The 16,474-nt window shown below is 43.3% G+C and overlaps 1 long non-coding RNA gene across 1 annotated transcript; it reads left to right on the forward strand.

The window, feature by feature from the left end:
* Positions 1–5,352: 5,352 nt before the first annotated feature.
* On the forward strand, positions 5,353–7,288 carry LOC110493467 (uncharacterized). Its single transcript, XR_002469150.3, has 4 exons — positions 5,353–5,438; positions 5,649–7,011; positions 7,093–7,130; positions 7,200–7,288. It is a non-coding gene; the product is annotated as an uncharacterized LOC110493467 (long non-coding RNA).
* The last annotated feature ends 9,186 nt before the right edge of the window (positions 7,289–16,474 follow it).

Below are 16,474 nucleotides of genomic sequence, written 5' to 3' on the forward strand. Positions count from 1 at the left end.
TTTAATGTATCTATATTGCTTCTCAAAAACATTTAACATCTTTTTAGGAGGTGAAGCAGGCAGGAGAAACTCATCCTAAAATTGAGTTGTAAAATAAACAAATAAATGAATGTAAATAATTAGCTTTGTGACAATTGTTATGTCTGTTTTAGAGTCCGTATTGTTTTCTGCCTGAATCTGTAGGCTGTGTGTGTGCGCTCTGGCGGGCACGGTGTGTCTTTATGAGAGGGAAAGTCTGCCATCTGTGAGTTGACCACAGCTCAGTGGCTACTCACCACTGAGATTTTAGCCTAGTTTGTCAGCATTGGCACTGATCTGATGGTTACAATCACAACAAACTGACCTCAGAAGACTAATAGGGCCTGGAGGGTCTAACAGAGAAAAAATAATTGGAATCTGTCTTCAGAAAAAATAACAGTTGAGGATTTCAAATGCAATCGCAAAGAAACAATACAATGCAAAATATTACAATACATTTGTGTATTTTCATGCAAATGCTATATTTAAGTGCAGACCTGTGTTCAAATACATGTACAGTATATTTTTAGTGTCTGGTATATATAAAAAACTTTTTCAAATACACAACCCAAAACAATAACTTTTATTTCTGTATTTGAATGGTTATTTGTAAAAACCAAAGAGTCTGCCAAATTGTATTATTTGACAGTATTTTCAAATTCTTATGTAAATTCATGAGAGTGTATTTGAGTTTTTCAAAAAGTTTAAGTGTATTTCCAAGTACATACAAAAATTAAACTACTTATCTTTTCAAATAAAAGATCAGAATACTTACTTCGAATGTATGAGCAATTCATTTAAATATTAAAAAGTATGTGAACCGTTTGGAATAACCTGGATTTCTGCATAAATTGGTCATACACTTTGATCTGATCTTCATCTAAGTCACAACAACAGACAAACAAAGTCTGTTTAAACTAACAACACAAACAATTCTATGTTTTCATGTCTTTATTGAACTCACCATGTAAACATTCACAGTGCAGGGTGGGAAAAGTATGTGAAACTTTGGATTCAATAACTGGTTGACCCTCCTTTGGCAGCAATAAACTCAACCAAACATTGTCTGTAGTTGCGGATCAGACCTGCACAGTGGTCAGGAGGAATTTTGGACCATTAATCTTTACAAAACTATTTCAGTTCAGCAATATTCTTAGGATGTCTGGTGTGAACTGCTCTCGAGGTCATGCCACAGCATCTAAATCGGGTTGAGGTCAGGACTCTGACTGGGCCTCTCCAGAAGGCATGTTTTCTTTTGTTGAAGCCATTCTGTTGTTGATTTACTTGTGTTTTGGGTCATTGTCCTGTTCTCAACTTCTGTTGAGCTTAAATTCGAGGACAGATAGCCTTACATTCTTCTGCAAAATGTATTGATAACCTTGGGAATTAATTTTTCTGTCGATGATAGCAAGCTGTCCAGGCCCTGAGGCAGCAAAGCAGCCCCAAACCATGATGCTCCCTCCACCATACTTTACAGTTGGGATGAGGTTTGATGTTGGTGTGCTGTGCCTTTTTTTCTCCACACATAGTGTTGTGTGTTCCTTCCAAACAAATCAACTTTGGTTTGACTCCTGACTCCAATTAGCTTTTGGAAAAGTCAACAGCCTAGGGGTTCAAATACTTTTTTCAACCTACACTGTGAATGTTTAAATGACGTATTTATTATAGACATGAAAAATACAATAATTTGTGTGTTATTAGTTTAAGCACACTGTGTTTGTCTATTGATGTGACTAAGATGAAGATCAGAAAACATTGTATGACTAATTTATGCAGGAATTGAGGTAATTCCAAAGGGTTCACATACTTTTTCTTGCCACTGTAGTATTTGAACCCAGATCTGATTAAGTTACATACAGTTGAAGTTGGAAGTTTACATACACCTTAGCCAAATACATTTAAACTCAGTTTTCCACAATTCCTGACATTTAATCCTAGTAAAAAATCCCTGTTTCAGGTCAGTTAGGATCACCACTTTATTCTAAGAATGTGAAATGTCAGAATAATAGTAGAGAAAATGATTTATTTCAGCTTTTATTTCTTTCACCACATTCCCAGTGGGTCAGAAGTTTACATAGACTCAATTAGTATTTGGTAACATTGCCTTTAAATTGTTGAACTTGGGTCAAATGTTTCAGGTAGCCTTCCACAAGCTTCCCACAATAAGTTGGGTCAATTTTGGCCCATTCCTCCTGACAGAGCTGGTGTAACTGAGTCATGTTGTTCAGGCCTCCTTGCTTGCATGTGCTTTTTCAGTTCTGCCCACAAATGTTCTATAGGATTGAGGTCAGGGCTTTGATGGCCACTCCAATACCTTGTCTTTGTTGTCCTTAAGCCATTTTGCCACAACTTTAGAAGTATGCTTGGGGTCATTGTCCATTTGGAAGACCCATTTGTGACCAAGCTTTAACTTCCTGACTGATGTCTTGAGATGTTGCTTTAATATATCCACATAATTTTTTTTCCTCATCATGCCATCTATTTTGTGAAGTGCACCAGTCCCTCCTGCAGCAAAGCACCCCTACAACATGATGCTGCCACCCCTGTGCTTGACGGTTGGGATGGTGTTCTTCGGCTTGCAAGCATCCCCCTTTTTACTCTAAACATGACGATGGTCATTATGGCCAAACAGTTCTATTTTTGTTTCATCAGACCAGAGGACATTTCTCCAAAAAGTATGATCTTTGTCCCCATGTGCAGTGGCAAACCGTAGTCTGGCGTTTTTATGGTGGTTTTGGAGCAGTGGCTTCTTCCTTGCTGAGCGGCCTTTCAGGTTATGTCGATATAGAACTCGTTTTACTGTGGATATAGATACTTTTGTACCTGTTTCCTCCAGCATCTTCACAAGGTCTTTTGCTGTTGTTCTGGGATTGATTTGCACTTTTCGCACCAAAGTACGTTCATCTCTAGGAGACAGAACACGTCTCCTTCCTGAGCAGTAGGACAGCTGTGTGGTCCCATGGTGTTTATACTTGCGTACTATTGTTTGTACAGATGAACGTGGTACCTTCAGGTGTTTGGAAATTGCTCCGAAGGATGAACTAGACTTGTGGAGGTCTACAATTATTTTCTGAGGTCTTGGCTGATTTATTTAGATTTTTCCATAATGTAAAACTGAGTTTGAAGGTAGGCCTTGAAATACATCCACAGGTACACCTCCAATTGAATCAAATTATGTCAATTGGCCCATCAGCAGCTTCTAATGCCATGACATAATTTTCTGGAATTTTCCAAGCTGTTTAAAGGCAAAGTCAACTTAGTGTATGTAAACTTCTGACGCACTGGAATTGTGATGCAGTAAATTATAAGTGAAATAATCTGTCTGTAAACAATTGTTGGAAAAATTACTTGTGTCATGCACAAAGCAGATGTCCTAAATTTGTGGAGTGGTTGAAAAACGAGTTTTAATGACTTCCGACTTCCATGAAAGATCCAGTCACTGTAGGCCAGCCAACAGCAGTGGAAGAGGGGAGTTAGTGCAGATTTCTAGACATTAAGGGCCGTACAATAAAGTACAGAATGATTGGAGCACTCGGGGTGAATATAAAAGACCAGAAAAAAGAACAGATTGTCTGCCTGCTGTGCTGAAAGAAACAGGAGAAGAAAACAACACACTCCAAAGAGAAAGAAAAGTTGAACGGTTGATCCAAATAAAGTCCTTGAAAAGGGGATGGGAATTTTCAAGGCAAAGCCTTGGAATCAAGGATAATTAGTAGGGATGGAGTGCCAAGCGGAAACATCAGACTGAAAAGGGAAACCACTATTTGGCAGATGTTGAGTTTGAAAGGGCTGGAGATATATGCATAGCTACAGTATCTAAACAGCTACCTTCGAGTGTCTGTGTTTGTGGATGTGTACTGCAATCAAAGATGAGACAACATTGGAACAAATGCAGCCATCCACAAAAGAGGGTAGATGATCAGAGGATGATGTGATGAGTTTCTTGTCTTGTGTTATATTTCATCCACATGAGGGAGACATTTTATAGAGATAGTGGGCACCTTCGAGCTGATCACTATTGTCAAGTCGGGGACAATTGTTGGTCACCTCTTTTCAAAGTGTGTTGCATTCTGGGGATTAAACATTTCTGACGTGGGTCTATATGTCGACTGCATGAACTTGACAAAAATCATGTGATCAAAGGTCATGAAGATTTGACACCAAGTTTCTGCAGTTGCTCTTCACCAACCTCTTCCTGCATCCATCACCTGTCATGTGGGGTCTCCATTGTCAACCAATCATTATTGTTTTTGTTTAACCCACGTGAACAAAAACATGACTGAAACAGGAACCAATTTGTGTAGCCTACAGTGCATAAATGATGTGATTGAGGCTCTCTCTCATTTATTGATTGTATAATGTAACATAAATTATTTCAGTTTGTGAGTGGGTGTTGGAGACATGTTTTTTTTTACATTATAAAGGAAACCTTTTATAAACAATGGCAACACTGCCATGGTGATCTGAGCCTTGCTGTTGGAAAATGACGTTAGTATCCGACTTTCGGTTGTAGCAGATACAGTCAGTTGCTTTAGCCTTACCACTCAAACGAGCCCTATTATATGTTTGCCTCTGAAAAATTAAAGACTCAGATCATCAAAAGCGTAACATGAGTGTTTAATTGGTGTCTGTCTGAATTCAGAATTTGTCCAAGATGTGGCACTATGTGCAACTGAAACATGTTAACGTATCTACTGTTGCTATGCTGAATGAAACACACGGTTTAAAAGAAGGCATGTGTAAAATAATGGTGCCTAACTGCTCATTGAGCCTCTAATCTTCAGATGAACCAAGTGAATTTTGTACAAGCAAGAATTTAAACCGATCAATGAAGTGCCAAGGCAAAATGATGGTGAGTAATTAGTGGCCTTAATTCAACAATCAAGTACAAACACCTCACCCTCTGTGTAATGAGTTTGAAGCGTGCTTTAGAGTAAGGGCTGTCAAACCTGTCAGGATCTCAATTAGAGAATCAACCACGTCTGAGTAAATATCTGCATTCCAAATCAACCTCTAGCCCCTACACCTACCACTTAGTTACTTATGGGCATTTGAAATGATCAGATAGGGTAAAGCAATATGTTAATTGTTTCACCTTGCCTTCTGATAGGCTGGATGCAATTGTTGCCATTATTGCTTATCCCTATTCAATCCTTTCTGATTCACATAAGTTTTTAGGCCAGTGTGTAGGATTTAGGGGTCAATTTGGAAATAGAAATTGAATGTAGCTCAGTGGCTGACAGCTGTCCTTAATTAGCCAACGACATTAGAAGGGTCTTGGATTCCTTTAAAAGGAGCAACCAAAAGTCTGGAAAATATAGTAAAAGGGATATTCTGGTAGGACGTATGCCTGCCATTAGTTCTGAATACTGGTGAGGTTTTGCGGGCAAAATGGCCGTGATGATTGGAATTGCTTTCAGGTATGTTTTGAAAAGTCTTGATTTAGTGTGTTTCCCTTGTCCTTCAGGTGTTACAGGTAGCTATGTTCATAACATACTTTTTTTAAGGGTTTCTTGACTTTGCCTGTTAATTGGAGGGATACCGTGTTCTACATCAGGTGAGTTAATTTCAAATAACAGCTACATAGTTATAACCTTGAAAGGCTGGAATTTTTTTTTTTTTTTACCTAGGTGATTGGTCTCCTGCACTGGGTTCTAATGCAGCATTGCTCTATGCAGGATCACTTAGGTCTCTAGGATATGGCAATTATAAGTTTCCAACAGCTCAAATGCAAGTGCAATAGAAACATCCGGCCGCCATCCTGCGGAAGGAACTGGCTCCCATGTCCCAGCAACTTCAGCGAGTGTGGTAACCAGCTCAAATGCCCCAGAATCAACTAGCCACTGAACTTCAGAAGTGGAAGCAGCTGACTGCCATGAACCAGCAATTGTGGCATCCAGCTCCAATACCCCTGCAGCAGAAGCAACCGGCCGCAGAATCTCAGCAGCAGAGGAAACTAACACCTGTGCCCCAGCAAGTGTGGCATCCAGCTCACATGCAGCAGAAGGAACCGACTGCCGTGCCCCAGCAAGTGTGGCATCCTTCTCAAATGCCCCTGCAGCAGAAGCAACCGACCGCCGTTCCCCAGCAAGTGTGGCATTCAGCTCAATTTCCCCAGCAGAAGCAACTGGCCCCTACGCCTCTACTGCAGAAGGAACCAACCACCATAGCCCAGCAACCTCAGCAGGTGTTGCATCCAGCTCAAATGCCCAAGAAGCGACCAGCCACAGCCTCAGCAGATGGAACCGATTGCCATGCTCCAGCAAGTGTGGCATCCAGCTCAAATGCTGCAGAAGGAACATGGCACTAATCCTAAACAAGTATGGCATCCAGTTCAATTTCCCCAGCAGAAGCAACTGGCCCCCATGCCGCCACTGCAGAAGGAACCAACCACCATATTCCAGCAACTTAAGCAGGTGTGGACTCCAGCTCAAATGCCCAAGAAGCGACCAGCCACTGAACCTCAGCAGCAGAAGCAACCATCCACCATGCCCCAGCCAGCGTGGCATCCATCTCAAATGCCCCTGCAGCAGAAGCAACCGGCCACACTGAACCTCAGCAGAAGGAACTGACCGCCATGCCCCAGCAAGTGTGGTATCGCGCTAAAATGCTCCAGCAGCAAAATCATCCGCCCGCCATGCAACAGGCCTCAATTCCCCAGCAGCCTCCGCTCGTGTGGCATCCAGCTCAAATGCCCCAGCAGCAACCGAACCCCATTCCTCAGCAATTATGGCATGTAGCCCAAATGCCCCAGCAGCAACTGGTCCCAATGTCTCAGCAGAAGCACTACGAAAGCACTGAAGATGGCGCCTCTCGTAGTTCTCAGTTCCAAATCCGTTCCAAATTGCACTACGAGAATGGAAAAACTGTCTTCTCCCAAACCCGCTACACTCCTAGGGAGGCTATGCCTATTGACAGTGGAAATGCTCCCAATGACAGTGTTGGCATATTTGAACCAAGCACATACCCACCACTAGTAAAGGATCCTACAAGGTAACATACAAATTTAAATTGGGTCTTAACTTTGCTCTCTGAATTTGAAGTCCTTTTTACGAACCATGTTTCTGCCAACAGGAAAATTTAATGGTGGATTCATCCTTTAGAAGCTGATGGTGAGACTTTTTTAATGTCAAATTGATGACATAAGTTTCTGTTGCTGACACTGTTCTAATTTCTTTCAGGTTTCAGTCATGCTTTTTTGACCAGGAAGGTTCCGGTGTTCTTGCTACTCTTGCATGACTGAATCAATAAACAATTTTACTTTCCAATATCTAGTGTCTTGTGCTTGCTGATTTCAAACAGATGGGGTGGGTTGCCGGTATAGTTGGCAGTAAAATAGAATGTGGGTCAGTCTTCAAATAGCTGGTTTTTACCTTCACTACTGGTTGTTTAAATTCTAAGTTCGGCTCTACATTAGTGTCAAGTGGTGAAATAATTTACCTTCCTCATGTTCATACTTTTGTATGTTGACACGCCTTCAAATGACTGGTTTCGGCATTTCAGCCACACCCATTGCTTACTCGTATAATTTCGAGCACACAGCCAGGCAATATCCATGTTCAAACATTGGCAGTAGAAGGGCCTTGATGAGTTTTGACTTTCAACGTGGCACAGTCATAGGATGACCCTTTTCCTAGTCCGTTTGGCATATTTCCACCCTGCTAAAGCATACCCGGTCAATTAAGTCCTGTTAATGTGATAGGCCACAATCTCACAACAGGGCTGTAGCAGTGTAGTCATGTGTCCTCAGTTGCAACACTTAGCGTTCCAAACTGCCTCCACGCATTGTCAGCACCAGAACTGTTCAGGATCTTCATGATGTGTTTCGATGAATGAACAGCTGCATACAAGCCTACACTATGTGCAATTCCACTTGTCTGCTGGAGTGGCATAAAGCTCGGTGATATTGGACTCCAGCGCAATATGTTTCAGAATGACAATGCCCCTGCACAACAAAAGGTCCTGCAAAGAGCCTTGACCTCAACCCTATCGAACACCTTTGGGATGAATTGCAACGGCGACTGCGAGCCAGGCCTAATCAATCCACATCAGTTTCTGACCTCAATGCTGTTGTGGCTGAATGAAAGCAAGTCCCCACAAACGTTCAAACATCTAGTGGAACGCCTTCCCAGAAGAGTGGAGGCTTTTATAGCTGTAATGTGGGGGAACCATGATAATGCCCATGATTTTGAAATGAGATGTTCAACAAGCTGGTGTCCACAACTTTGGTCATGTAGTGCACTTTAGATAAGTTTCTATTTTATGTTTTGATAATATAGAATTTTGCCTTTGCTACTATAGCCCACAGAAACACATTGAATAACACCTTTTTATAAATGGCAAAGTTTTGAAGTCTGTCCAATATCTAGGTGATGGCACATATTTAACCCTTTTATGTATCCCAATTTGCCACATAAGTCCGAATCCAGGTGGTGAGTAACATATGGAAACAAGTTAACAAATCAAAATATATTTGGCATTCAAAGTAGCCACCCTTTGCCTTGATGACAGCTTTGCACACTCTTGGCATTCTCTCAACCAGCTTCGTGAGGTAGTCGCTTGGAATGCATTTCAATTAAAGAGGGTGACACAGCACATTTTTTTTTATGCCAGTTCAAGTAGGCTTTCCACTTTATTTATTTAGCAAATGTGATAACACAATCACTCCAGACAGATAATTAAAAACTCATTATGTAAATCTTGCTGCAGCCTAGGCTACTCCTAAACAGAGATCTGACATGCTGTATGGGATGAAAACAATGATTTTTCAGTCTGATCATATAGGCTAATAATAGCAGCTGTGTGCAGCCCATGCGCCATGTCCATCTGGTCAGGGTAAACAAATTGGTAATGTTATGTATTTATAGTCCATTTGTGTCCAAATGTGATTCAATTTGGTTTACATTCTAACTTGGGCTGGCCAGGCTGCCTATACGTTTTCAATCCAAAATTAGTAACTGGAATTAATCAATCATAATAGTGATGACAGATGTGAGAATGTTTTATTAGGCTTACCGTTGCCTAGCTCTGCATGACGCAAACAAGGCTGGCCCTCCCATTAGGCAAGATTACACAGTCATTTTGGCAATTGGCTGCCACCCTCCGGTGCCCCGGATCAGCTTCTAAACCGCCTGCAGGCATGGGGACCAGCTCATAGCTATTGCTGCAGTTCCCGCCCCCACCCTTTTTTCTCTTCTTCCGAAGTTCACTCTTACTATCTTTGGTAGCTATGGTGATGTGTGTTTTTTATGGGATTATCCAACTGTGAAACAATAATGAATCTGCCTATTTAATTGTTTTTTTTGTTTGTGTGACTAAGGCGGTTGGTGATTAAGGCAGTAGCCTAACCTATCCTGTTAACGTTAGCTAGCTCATACTAGTAGATATCATCAGCTAAAAGTAAGCTACAGAGATTTGAAACAAATTTGCTACCATGTCTAAGAGACAAAAATGAAAGAAGCGAATAAAAAAAATGAATGAGAAAAGAGGCACAATCTTTAAACCAAAGAAATTTGCTGCTGAAATTGATCGGCGTGCAGCAATGTCCATCAGCCGGTGTAGAGAACGACAAGCCTCCAGGGACAGGCGTTCATTCGCTGAGACGGACGAGCCCCTGTTCGTTCGCTGGTTGTAGCAGTGAGGAGGACGAGCCGGAGGAGCTATCCACTTCCACCAATGATGAGAGCTCACTGGGTGAACAAGAACGGGTGGCCACACCAGGCCTAGCCACACCTCCAAACAATGCTGGCGGAGACCCTACTATCTTGGACCCTGACTCAGATTCGTCGCACCCCATCCCAGATCAGTGGTGCTGTTGCTAAATCTGACTCCCAGACAAAAAACATAAAAGATCCCTGTGATTGGCCATAATACACTGCTCAAAAAAATAAAGGGAACACTTAAACAACACAATGTAACTCCAAGTCAATCACACTTCTGTGAAATCAAACAGTCCACTTAGGAAGCAAAACTGATTGACAAATTTCACATGCTGTTGTGCAAATGGAATAGACAACAGGTGGAAATTATAGGAAATTAGCAAGACACCCCCAATCAAATCAATTCAAATTTATTTATATAGCCCTTCGTACATCAGCTGATATCTCAAAGTGCTGTACAGAAACCCAGCCTAAAACCCCAAACAGCAAGCAATGCAGGTGTAGAAACACGGTGGCTAGGAAAAACTCCCTAGAAAGGCCAAAACCTAGGAAGAAACCTAGAGAGGAACCAGGCTATGTGGGGTGGCCAATCCTCTTCTGGCTGTGCCGGGTGGAGATTATAACAGAACATGGCCAAGATGTTCAAATGTTCATAAATGACCAGCATGGTCGAATAATAATAAGGCAGAACAGTTGAAACTGGAGCAGCAGCACGGCCAGGTGGACTGGGGACAGCAAGGAGTCATCATGTCAGGTAGTCCTGGGGCATGGTCCTAGGGCTCAGGTCCTCCGAGAGAGAGAAAGAGAGAATTAGAGAGAGCACACAAATTCACACATGACACCGAATAGGACAGGAGAAGTACTCCAGATATAACAAACTGACCCTAGCCCCACGACACAAACTACTGCAGCATAAATACTGGAGGCTGAGACAGGAGGGGTCAGGAGACACTGTGGCCCCATCCGAGGACACCCCCGGACAGGGCCAAACAGGAAGGATATAACCCCACCCACTTTGCCAAAGCACAGCCAGACCCAGACAGGATGACCACATCAGTGAATCAACCCACTCAGGTGACGCACCCCCTCCAGGGACGGTATGAGAGAGCCCCGGTAAGCCAGTGACTCTGCCCCTGTAATAGGGTTAGAGAATCCCAGTGGAAAGAGGGGAACCGGCCAGGCAGAGACAGCAAGGGTGGTTCGTTGCTCCAGAGCCTTTCCGTTCACCTTCCCACTCCTGGGCCAGACTACACTCAATCATATGACCCACTGAAGAGATGAGTCTTCAGTAAGGACTTAAAGGTTGAGACAGAGTTTGCGTCTCTGACATGGGTAGGCAGACCGTTCCATAAAAATGGAGCTCTATAGGAGAAAGCCCTGCCTCCAGCTGTTTGCTTAGAAATTCTAGGGACAATTAGGAGGCCTCCGTCTTGTGACCGCAGCGTACGTGTAGGTATGTACGGCAGGACCAAATCAGAGAGATAGGTAGGAGCAAGCCCATGTAATGCTTTGTAGGTTAGCAGTAAAACCTTGAAATCAGCCCTTGCTTTGACAGGAAGCCAGTGTAGGGAGGCTAGCACTGGAGTAATATGATCACATTTTTTGGTTCTAGTCAGGATTCTAGCAGCCGTATTTAGCACTAACTGAAGTTTATTTAGTGCTTTATCTGGGTAGCCGGAAAGTAGAGCATTGCAGTAGTCTAACCTAGAAGTGACAAAAGCATGGTTTAATTTTGCTGCATCATTTTTGGACAGAAAGTTTCTGATTTTTGCAATGTTACGTAGATGGAAAAAAGCGGTCCTTGAAATGGTCTTGATATGTTCTTCCAAAGAGAGATCAGGGTCCAGAGTAACGCCGAGGTCCTTCACAGTTTTATTTGAGACGACTGTACAACCATTAAGATTAATTGTGAGATTCAACAGAAGATCTCTTTGTTTCTTGGGACCTAGAACAAGCATCTCTGTTTTGACCGAGTTTAAAAGTAGAAAGTTTGCAGCCATCCACTTCCTTATGTCTGAAACACATGCCAATTTTGGGGCTTCACCATGTTTCATTGAAATGTACAGCTGTGTGTCATCCGCATAGCAGTGAAAGTTAACATTATGTTTTCAAATGACATCCCCAAGAGGTAAAATATATAGTGAAAACAATAGTGGTCCCAAAACGGAACCTTGAGGAACACCGAAATTTACAGTTGATTTGTCAGAGGACAAACCATTCACAGAGACAAACTGATATCTTTCCGACAGATTAGATCTAAACCAGGCCAGTACATCAGGAGACGTGGAGGAGGCCGTAGGAGGGCAACAACCCAGCAGCAGGACCGCTACCTCCGCCTTTGTGCAAGGAGGAGCAGGAGGAGCACTGCCAGAGCCCTGCAAAATTACCTCCAGCAGGCCAAAAATGTGCAGGTGTCTGCTCAAATGGTCAGAAACAGACTACATGAGGGTGGTATGAGGGCCCGACGTCCACAGGTGGGGGTTGTGCTTACAGCCCAACATCGGCATTTGCCAAAGTACACCAAGATTGGCAAATTCGCCACTGGCACCCTGTGCTCTTCACAGATGAAAGCAGATTCACACTGAGCACGTGACAGACGTGACAGAGTCTGGAGACGCCGTGGAGAACGTTCTGCTGCCTGCAACATCCTCCAGCATGACCGGTTTTGCGGTGGGTCAGTCATGGTGTGGGGTGGCATTTCTTTGGGGGGCCGCACAGCCCTCCATGTGCTCGCCAGAGGTAGCCTGCCTGCCATTAGGTACCGAGATGAGATCCTCAAACCTCTTGTGAGACCATATGTTGGTGCGGTTGGCCCTGGGTTCCTCCTAATGCAAGACAATGCTAGACCTCATGTGGCTGGAGTGTGTCAGCAGTTCCTGCAAGAGGAAGGCATTGATGCTATGGACTGGCCCGCCCGTTCCCCAGACCTGAATCCAATTGAGCACATCTGGGACATCATGTCTCGCTCCATCCACCAACACACCACAGACTGTCCAGGAGTTGGCGGATGCTTTATTCCAGTTCTGGGAGGAGATCCCTCAGGAGACCATCCGCCACCTCATCAGGAGCATGCCCAGGCGTTGTAGGGAGGTCATACAGGCACGTGGAGGCCACACACACTACTGAGCCTCATTTTGACTTGTTTTAAGGACATTACATCAAAGTTGGGTCAGCCTGTAGTGTGGTTTTCCACTTTAATTTTGAGTGTGACTCCAAATCCAGACCTCCATGGGTTGATACATTTGATTTACATTGATAATTTGTGTGTGATTTTGTTGTCAGCACATTCAACTATGTAAAGAAAAAAGTATTTAATAAGAATATTTCATTCATTCAGATCTAGGATGTGTTATTTTAGTGTTCCCTTTATTTTTTGAGCAGTGTATATGAATGGATCTTTACGGGATATGTTAGTGCAGGCAGGGCCACATCAGGATAAGGAGGGGAATTTCCCAAGAGATGAGGGGCAACGAAAATGTTCGGTGGCCCACTACAATAGGTGGATGGCGAACGGGGAGCGAGTGGAGAGACCATGGCAAAATGATGCAGCCTTCTGTTTTTGCTTCACACTCGTGCAAATCTGCGCTGGTCAGGGATGGAACCAAGGACTGGAACAATCTGTGCCACCGCCTCAGCTCGCATGAGAAGTTGCATGACCACCTAGATAGTTTCCAGAGGTGGAAGGAGCTGGAGATCAGGCTGCTGTACAAGCAAACTATCGATGCCCAAGGCCAACGGGCTATTGACGGAAAGACTCCCAACTGGGCAGCAGCTGCTACGGAGGCTTATAGCCCTGATACGCTTAAAGGCCACCCAGAATATTGCACTACGTGGGACCCCCGACTGGCTGAACAAGCCAAATAATGGGAACATTCTGAAGTTTGTGGTGATGCTGGGTATCTTTGATGGAATCATGAAGAAGCATGTGAGGAGAATACAGTCCAAGGAAACACATGTGAACTACCTTGGTAAAAGAATCCAGAACGGAATCGTTGACATGCTGGCACAAGAGTTTCAGCAGGCAGTGTGCAGTGAGCTAAAAGCAGCCAAATATGTTTCTATAATTTTGGACTGCACACCAGACAAGAGCAAAACGGATCAGATGACTACAGTGGTGCATTTTGTTTCAACCGAGGAGGATGGGTCAGTGCGCACGAGAGAGCACTTCCTGGAGTTTAGTGAACTGCTTGACTCAACGGGGTGGGCATGACCGAGTTGCTCATCTCAAAACTACAGAAACATGGCATCGCCATCATGGACATGAGAGGGCAGGGGTATGACAACGGGGCAATGCATGATATCAATACAAGGGCATTTTTTTGTGCCATGGAGCACTCACTCACTGTATCTGGTTCTCTCTGATGCATTATTGTGTTTCTTGTAGGCAGCTGAGTTTTTTTTAACACCATCCAAGAGGATTTAGACATTTTTATCTGGAGCTACACACAGCTGGGACGTGCTGTGAAACCCCTCAGCACCATGAGATGGGAGAGCCGGGTGGAGGCTGTGAAACCTGTGCAATACCAACTCGGGGAGAATTATGATGCCCTGTGCTAAAACAAGGTTGGAGGCAAACAGCATTGCTGCCAAGATGAACAGATTTGGCTTCATGTGCGCAGTGGTCATTTGGTATGACACATTGTTCAAAGTGAAAATCACCAGAAAGAGTTTGCAGGTGGTGAGTTTGAACCTTTCACAAACAGTGGCTCAACTGAACTCAACCAGGGTATTCCTCCAAGACTACCACTCCGATGCAGCTTTCGCTGGCGCATTAGCAAACGCAAATGAGTTAGCAGAGGAGATATGTATTGTGCCCTGTTTCCGAGTGCAGCCCATTGTCCGTCCCAGGAAGAAGAGGAGTCTGTTTGGCTACGAGGGAGAGGATGAGCCTGTGACTGACCCTCAGCAGAAATCCAAAGTACATTTCTTTAATCAGTTTCTTGATTCTGCTATTCAGTCCGTCAACGAGGGCCCTACGGAGCTCGAAGAGCAAAGCAGTGTTTTCAGCTTCAAGTACAACACCCCACCGTCAAGGACATGGACACTGTCGTGCTTACCGGAGACTGCGCAACACTCGAGAGGGCCCTTACGTACAGGGATTCCAGGGACATCGACACAAAAGAGCTGTGTAATGAGCTCAAAGTCTTGAACTGGAGACCGGTCAGTGAGGCAAAACCACTTGACGCACTGGAGTATCCAGACACCAAATGGCAGACACCAAATGGCCTCCTTGTATCTCAATGCCTATGTTGCCCTGAGAGTTCTTCACACTCCCTGTGAGAGTGGCAAGGGGAGAGCACACATTCTCCAAGCTCAAACGACCTGAGCTCTACTATGAATCAAGAGACTCAATGGACTCGCCACCATATCAATTGAACATGAATTGTCTTACAAAATCAACCTCCAACAAGCAGTGCATGCGTTTGCTTCCAGGACGGCCATGTAAGTCAACTTGTCTTTGAATGAAGGGAAGCGTTGATCATACACTCGTATTCATTCTATCACTGAGTAATTTATTAAGATTCATTATTTATCGCCTCTTTACTTAGTATTTTTATTTATTTAAATAGACTACATCCTAATCTCTCTCTCTGTCTCTCTGTCTCTCTCTCTCTTCCTCTGTCGGCGCTCTTTCTCACACTCACTCTCTCGATTTGATTTCAGGACCATAGACAGCTAGAAAGAAAACGTCGCTGACTGCAATGCAGCTCAACAGCAGAGGGAAGAGGCCACTCTATGCGGGCCACGAAATAAAGAAATGCTGAAACTGATGTTGGACAATCAAATTCAATATGTAAATAAATACATTTGTTAAGGCTGGGTCATTAACATAAAGCTTATTTTACACTGCTCCAACGAAACGAGGCACTTGCTTCCAAAGCTCAAATGATCTCACTCTTTTTTTACAGTTCTACAGGAATATTAAATGATATGTTAAATAAAAGTGTTATTTTTATTGTGTTGTGGCATGTGTGATAACAGGTGACATATTTTTTTGTAAGTATCTCGGTTTCCTCATATAGGCAGTTGGCTGCATCGTGATTGCAACATTGTAACTTTCCAGTAAGGGCCCTCCTATATGTGCACAGGAGCACCAATCCTCTAATTACATATATAACTGGAGCCTATTTCTTCCTATTAAAAAAAAAATAAGTGGTGAGCCTACCTTATGCTATCCATAGATGTCGGTATAGCCAAATCCTCTAATACTGTCGCAAGTACTCCTTAAATACCTCCGTGAAGGGTTTGGTGTGTTTGGTTAAAACCAGGGCTCGAATTGAGTGAGGGTATCCCATACCCTTTGTTAAAGAAAAGGGTATCTACTGTTTGATTTAAATGTAGAAAAAAATACATACAAGGAGTCCAGATTATATAAGGCGTTTACATTTTTACATAAAAGATGACCATCGAATGAATATACGATTTCATCCCATGTCATGAGTCTTTGGCCAAATAGACAGTCGACTACAGCAGGCAAATGTGTCGAGTTGTGTCAATGTTTGTGAATGAGTTCCAGGTGACACATTATAATAGCTAAGCTTCCCTGCCAGAGCCTTGCCGGCTTCATTGTTGGAACTTAAACGGATCCATTTAAGGTCTGGGTTCTCATACTATGCACTTTGATGATTTTACCTACAATACTTGGTTTAGAAAAATGTATATGTTCTTAGACCATCTGTTGTCTGTTCGGGAATGTCTTTGTTAATTGATAGGTTTAACCATTCCAGGCATTGTCAAATTCAAGTACACTGAATCCATTTTTTAAGACCCTGTGGTACGATAAATGGACTTGCAGG

This window comes from Oncorhynchus mykiss, chromosome 17, assembly GCF_057628025.1.
Source record: "Oncorhynchus mykiss isolate SJ-2025 chromosome 17, ASM5762802v1, whole genome shotgun sequence".
Lineage (NCBI taxonomy): Eukaryota > Metazoa > Chordata > Actinopteri > Salmoniformes > Salmonidae > Oncorhynchus > Oncorhynchus mykiss.